The sequence below is a fragment of the Stegodyphus dumicola genome, chromosome X2 (assembly GCF_044657685.1).
Source record: "Stegodyphus dumicola isolate Sdum_Otavi_A_Nest chromosome X2, ASM4465768v1".
Lineage (NCBI taxonomy): Eukaryota > Metazoa > Arthropoda > Arachnida > Araneae > Eresidae > Stegodyphus > Stegodyphus dumicola.
Window position 1 is genome coordinate 65089690 of NC_140781.1, and position 7657 is coordinate 65097346.

Consider the following 7657-nt stretch of genomic DNA (forward strand, 5'->3'; position numbering starts at 1 on the left):
CGTAATGTACGTTATATTCACGGCACCTCATTAGCAAAGTATATGTTTTATGTAATGTATTTCAAAATGCTTGCATGGACGAACATGTCTAGTATGTAGTCATAAGTTCATGGATTTTTCTGTGAAATAAAATCAAATAAAGTAGGTATAGTTTTAATCAAGTGACATCTATTAGGAAAAGTATGCGAAATTTAAGTTCTTATGCATCTTCGTTCTTATACTTCTTCGAAAAACATTTAAATAAATCATTTTTTATACAACCAAAGGTTCTTCTAGAGGCTGGAAAAGAGTACTGATTTGTAATACGCAAAACTGTCCCTAAACACTAAACAGCTGATAAATTATACGACATTTTTGCTTTAAAAAACCTCTTCCACACAACAACAACAACAACAAAAAAAAAAAAAAATAGCGAGAAAGTCAGTTTGGGTGCCATATAGATACAGAACTACGAATTATACAATACTACAAGTGATAATTTGAAAACCAATACTTCTAAAGTAATGTAAATAGATTGGATTCAATTATTTGATTATGGCAAAATTCCCTAAGGCTATCTGTTGCTGTTGTTGTCTTGTCTATGAATTTTATGGAAGATAGGTTGCTAGAGCCTCAAGGAGGTTGGACTTCTACTTCCCTCCCCCCAATTTTGAGTGAGAGCACCCCAGGGGGTCTGGGGGTCTCCCACCCTTCTCCCCTGCCATCAACCCACAGAGGGCTTTCGGCTTGCCATAGAGCGCCCCCATGTCGCAAAGACACTACACATTAACAAACATTCATGCCTTCTCCGGGATTCGAACTCGAGTCCTTCAGTTCCGCAGTACGCTCTCCTAAGCACTATACCGTCTGGGCATTAGTGCTAAAAGAAGGAATGCCTCCGTTGAGTATGGTTTAATTTAAACTGCTTCGTACTGAAACGTCACACACAGGAAACATCCATAAAATGCCTCTGCAGTCGGGTCTGCTAGCTGAAACTCCAGATGGTTCGAATTACCAATGTTCCGTGGTCTAATAAACCCCTAGTGGGCCAGATATAAACGCCTTGAAATTCGCAAAGCAGAACAGGTTTTCATTTATAATTGTGTTATTCAGTTATAATTTCAGTTATAATAAAATATAAAGAACAATATTTTATTGGTTCTTCTATGGAAAATATTTTTCTCACTTACTCTGTTCTACTGAGCTTGATAAAACTTTACATTTTGCATACTCTAATAGTGTCATGTGAAGAAAATATTTGTACTTATTGGGTTCATATATCTATTCATATACCTTATTGAAGAGATAGTTAATTGCATAAATTTTTGCACAGTGATTAACATATGCGAAACATTTTATGCGAATTTTAAATTTTCAGACGTATGCGACATAAACAAAAAGGCGTGCAGCATATCTAACACAAAAGTAAAACAAAAGAAAAAAATATTTTTCCATTCATTTTTAAATATGAGAGATAGTGAAGAAATATGAAGAACTACAACTCGATTTGTAAAACAACACAAACCCAATCTAAGGCAAAATGTATTTTTAAGTGACCATTTAGTTGTTTCACTAAGCTCAGTCACAAAATCGTTTTCTAAATAATTGTGCATCACTTCAAACTGGACCTGGAGATCTTGGATGTATTCCTCAGGCGATGAAGACGCATCTGGAGGGTGACCAAATAAGAGATGAGAAGGCAGACGAAGGTCACGACCGAAGAGCATCTGAGATTGAGAATAGCCGGTAGACCAGCACTGCGGCAAGCCAGTAAAAACAATGGCCTACTTTGGGTTTCGCCGCGATTGCCTATAATTGTCTTATCACATGCCATTAATTGCTGGTTTTGGTGATTGATTTTCCCGATATGATTGCTTATTAAATTCATTTTTAGCAAGTAATTAATTTCGTCTTTTCCAGGTTATTCTAACTTTAAGACTCAGTGATTTGTCTGGATTTTGGATTGCTTATTCCCGCATAGTTACTCCCAAGCTTTCGCTTCAGGTGATTGTCAGGGGCCTTGCGGGAATTTTCGCCAACACATCCGCCTGTTAGGACACCATCGCGTGGGCCTAATTCCGGGGTGTTGGACTCCTATGTTCAGGGCGCAGGTTTTTGATTTTCGATGCAAAGATGGATGCAGTGCTAGGTGCAGTGAAAGCGAAGATTAGCGAGCTCGATCATGTCAAAGAACAAAATGGAAAATTCACTGACACAGAAGGCAAACTTTATACATTCTTGCATAGTCTTGTTGATATGTTGGAAGTGTTTAATGAGCAAATTAATCAGGAAAAAGGAAACACTAACGAAAACACTAATACCTTTGTGGATATTAGAAATACGAGTCAAATTTTAGAGGATAATGATAGGGGCAGAAGCCCAATCAAGGTTAATGATTTCTCACACTTAAACTCAGATAATGAAAAAACGCTTGATCAAGAAACTAGTTCAGAAGACGAAACACAAAACAGGCGTAGAGGAGATCAAACTGTAAGGACTAGAAATCACAGATTGCAGTATAAAAAGCAAAATATAAGTGATAGTCAAGTTATCACGTCCAATGTCACCACTGCTTCAGATAAAAATGCACAATCAAGCACAGATAGCTCAGTTACGAAAATCACAGAGCAAATTAACAAAACTCATATAGATAATCATGATATGGACACAAATGACGCAGATAGTGTTCAAAATGACACTACAAATATTGCTAAAACCTCAAATAATAGTGTAAATTCATCTCGTACTAAAATCCCACCCATTACTCTCAGGGAGACTGATTTGAACTGGGGAGAAATTAGTAAAGTTTTTCACAGAAATAAATTTAAATTTTTTGGTCGGCAAATTCCAGATGGAATTAAAGTTATTGCAGACTCCCCCGATGATTACAGGGTATGGTAAAAATCTTAAATGATCTAGGAGTTGAAAATCACTCCTTTAAACTGCCAGAAGAGCGCAACTTAAAAGTTGTAGTGAGAGGACTAACTTACAGAACTCCAATTGAGGATATTAAAAGAGACCTGGTAGAATTACACTACAAAGTAGAGGATGTTAAACAGATGACCCGCCGAAGGGAGGGTATTGTCACAAAACTTCCTCTGTTCATTATCACGTTGCCTAAGTCGGAAGACTCAAAGAAGATTTATCATGAGCAATTTCTTTGTGATATGAAAATTAAAATCCAAGAGTATAAAGGACGTCAGGGGCCCTTGCAGTGCTTCCGATGCCAAGGTTTTAATCATACTCAGGAAGGCTGCAAGTATCCTCCAAAATGTGTCCGATGTGCTAAGGATCATTTCTCTAGAGATTGTCCTGATAAAGGAAAACCAGATGTACCATTATGCTGCGTAAACTGCGGAAAAGAACGCACCTCAAGTTTTCGCGGATGCGAAAGATTCCCTAAACCAAAAATAGTCAAGGAGAAGATTTTCAGCAACAGAGTTGTAGAAAATAAATCTTATGCTAAGGCTCTCTCAGCTGGAATCTATCAAGAACAACTCACCGAGGCTAAAAAAGTCTTCGCTGATCTGGCGGAATTGGTGACCGTCATCAAAAGCGCAGGCTTCCAACTTACTCAACAGGTCAAACAGTTATCGCAAATAAGTCAAGAAAACATTCCCTCCAAATCTTCTAACAATGGGGAAAAATAGGAATTTAAAAGCGCCTTTAAATGTGATGATATGGAATGCTTGTAGCATTCATGGAAAATTATTGGAACTCACCGACTTCATTCAAAACAATGATGTTGACATTACTATGGTAACAGAGACACATGCAAATCCTGGTATTAGTATTAACATAATGAATTTCAGATGCTATCGCACAGATAGGCTTAGTCACCGTGTGGTGGGGTAGCGATATACGTAAAGAACTCTCTCCAACCATGCATGATTAAGCAGTACAGAAATAATGGGCAAGAATATGTCACTGTCTCCGTGTTTCTTCCAGGTTATGGAAACACATATTTCACAGCCTTCTATAACCCACCCAGATACTCTTTAGAAGCTGAATTATTAAAAGACATATTATTCACAAATTTTCTTGCTATATTAGCAGGTGATTTTAATGCGAAACATGAGGAATGGAACTGTCGTAAAACAAACCCAAATGGAGAACAACTCTTTGAATTTATAAACAATGAACCTGTTTATTTCTTTGCGCCTGAGGAATACACTTATCTTGCACACGACCCGAACAGAGGGGACATTCTTGATCTACTACTTACCTCCGCTTCAATTCCAGTATATCTTGAAGTTGTTAATGATCTAAGCTCGGATCATTTACCTGTAATGGCCACACTTGGAATCCTAAAAGACAAAATGACGCAGGAGAAAAAGTTCACAGACTGGAAGCAGTATAATCTAATCTTAAGTAATAGTACCTTCCTGAACACAGCTTTAAGAACCAAGCAGGACATAGACTTAGCTGTGCACCTGTTTACTAATAGTATCGTTATTGCAGTCAATACTGCCACCAAGAGCATTCCCATTAAACAGACATCTTTCAGACTTCCCCCCCCCCCACATCAAAGATAAAATCAGAGAAAGAAATAGATTAAGGAAAGCCTGGAATCGAACATGGAACCCGAGTACTAAAACGGAAATTAATAGACTGAATCGTGACATCAAGCAATCAATTCTTCAGCTCAGAAATGACCTTTGGGACGAGAAAAATCATGAATTTTAATGAACCAGACAATGCTTTCTGGTCATTTGTCATAAATCTAAAAGGAAAGGCTGTAGCGAACAAACCACTTCACTTCAATAATTGCGTGGCTCTCACTAATAAAGAAAAAGCAAACGCCTTTGCAGAACATTTTGAAAATCAGTTTAAACCGAACGAGAGTCCTTGTGACATAGACTTCGCCTATGATGTAAGATTCTGCATTAATGACTGGTTTACCTCACAGGAAGACTTAGAAGACAAACTGGAACTCACCTCTCCACATGAAATCCAAGAAATCATACGAAAACTAAAAAACAGGAAGGCTCCGGGCTATGATGCAATAACCAACCTAGCGATCAAGAACTTACCGAAAAATTGTATTGCAAGATATGCCAGTATTTTAAATGCTTGCTTAACTATCAGATACATTCCGCTTGCTAGGAAAAGAGCCAAAATGATTGTCTTACCTAAAGCCGGCAAGGTTACCACTCGCCCAGAAGGATTTAGACCTATCAGTTTGCTTCCCGTTTTGGGGAAAATTTTTGAACGCATCATTTATCACAGAATCCATCCATACTTAGAGAAACTACCAGAAGAACAGTTTGGTTTCCGAAAAACGCTTTCCACCACGAAACAATTGGTCAGACTTTTTGAGTTCATCGGACAGTGCATTACATAACAGACAAAATGTGGCTTTACTCATGCTAGACGTGGCCAAAGCTTTTGACCGCGTCTGGCACGAGGGTCTAATTTTCAAGCTCCGTTCCCTTGGCTTCACCAAAACTTTAACGTGTCTCATCTATTCATTCCTGAAACGCAGAAGTTTTCATGTTTCTATTGGAAATGAGATATCTGAAGTCAAAAGAATTCACGCCGGCGTCCCGCAAGGGTCAATTTTAGGTCCGATCTTATATCTTTTCTTTGTGACTGACTTCCCTAAAACAGGCTTTAACTACAACTACTTCATTGGCTGTTATGCAGATGATACGGCGCTTGCTGTAAAATCTATGTGTCCTAATCAAGCTGTCAGGAAACTTCAACAAATCATGCCGCAAATAGAATTTTGGTGTACCAAATGGCGTATTTCAATTAACGCAGATAAATCCAAGCTGCTCATTATCCGAAAGAAGAACTCTGCCACTGAAATCACGGAAAAGCTTAAACTATTTAATACAGAAGTTCCTAGAGTACTCAAGGCGAATTACCTTGGCATTATTATTAATGATAAGTTTTCCTGGAAGGATCACCTGACTCATGTCAGGGGGAAAACACTAGGAGTCATTCAAAGTCTCAACCCACTTATTAACGAGCATTCTAAACTGGACTTAAGAAGAAAACGGCACTTATACATCTCTGTTATACGGCCAATCTTCACGTATGCTTCCCCTGCGTGGGCATCAGTTAGAGACAGGGACATATCTAATTTACAAATTACACAGAACAAGTTGCTGCGCACCTTCACGAATGCGCATTATTTTGTATTTAATAGGACTTTACACAAAGATTTGAAAATTGAAACTGTCATAGAGCATCTTCATCGCCTAAACTCCAGCTTTTTCCGGAAAGCAGTTACATGCCCTCACATGACAAAATTACATGTATTTGACTACATTCCACTACCGAAAGATAAAGAGTTACGACCGCTGGCAGCCCACCTAGCCAGAGATCTGAACTTTCCTACATAAAGTAGAACCTTCCTGTATATAGTTGTACATATTGTATATAGCTTTTATGAATACTTTTCTTATTATTTCATCGAAACTTCTATTTGATTTCTGATCTTCCAAACTGCATTTTTGTCACTGTAACTCAATATTTGCAAATGTATGCCTTTGAGAGTTTGTATTCTTACAAACTCGTTCTGTCATGTAGTATACTTTCACAGTATCTTATCTTAAAACTCATTATTACCTTGCACAGCTCCGTCTGCGGCGCGTCTTCTTGTCTGGCCTAATTCCTACGCTTGCGGCATCTTGCTCGCCCCCCTTCTGCCTCACCTCATTCTCTTAACTCCTACCACGTCAGACTTCCTACCGTCATGTGCCTACTGGCTCTCCTCATCATGAGCTGGAAACAGCGCGCTTCGCGCGCTACTCCAGCCATACTTGTTCGGATCGAATCGGATCGGATCGCTTCTTGTCCCAGTCCTGTTGGTTTCTCGAAACCACCAATGAGAGATTATTAAGAATGTTTCGATTAAACCTCTCTACCATGCCGTCCCACTGGGATGTAAAGGCGTCGTTTGGGTTTTGGCAATGCCGAGTAGCTTGCAGAGTTCTTTGATTACAGCCGAGGTAAAATTCCTTCCCTGTATCAAATTCGGTTCAAACAGGAAAGATACTGTGTTTTGCTATCCAGCACAACTTTTGCTCATTACGAATGGCATGAAACTCTTTTCAAGTTTCAGTGACAAGTTGCTGATTAGTGGAACACCAAATCCAGAAGACAGCAAGTTGTCTGGCTTACTATGAATGTTCTATAAGAGCATAAAATTAAACTGGAAAAGAAAAAAATAATATTAAATTTAAAATTAGGTAAAAAATTTTAGGTCTAAAATTGGGGGCACCTGAAGTTTGTGAAGATTTTAAATACGACATTCTAAGTTTCTTTGTCAAATTTTAAATAGCTTTATTAATTAAAATTTTAATATACATATCAGATGCATAATATTTTTATAATTAATATATATTTATGTTTTCTCTTTAATATTTATGGGTCTTTTTTAAATGTTCTCAAGTATCTTCTTGTTAATTAACTTTACCGAAACGGCAACCTTACTCAGAGCTCTTCTTGCGACGAACAGACTGTAAGTGACAGACTTCAGACGTTTAGTAACGCGCTGCTACTTTGAAACAGTCCATGAACAAGAAGGCTCTTGGCGCAGCTTAAATAACCGAAGCCGTAGAAATAAGGGAGTATATGTATATATATAATGCATTCACATGGAGTTTTAAAAGTGAGTTCTGCGGTTGAACGAGTAGTTTTTGACATAAATATATCTTGAGTTATAGAA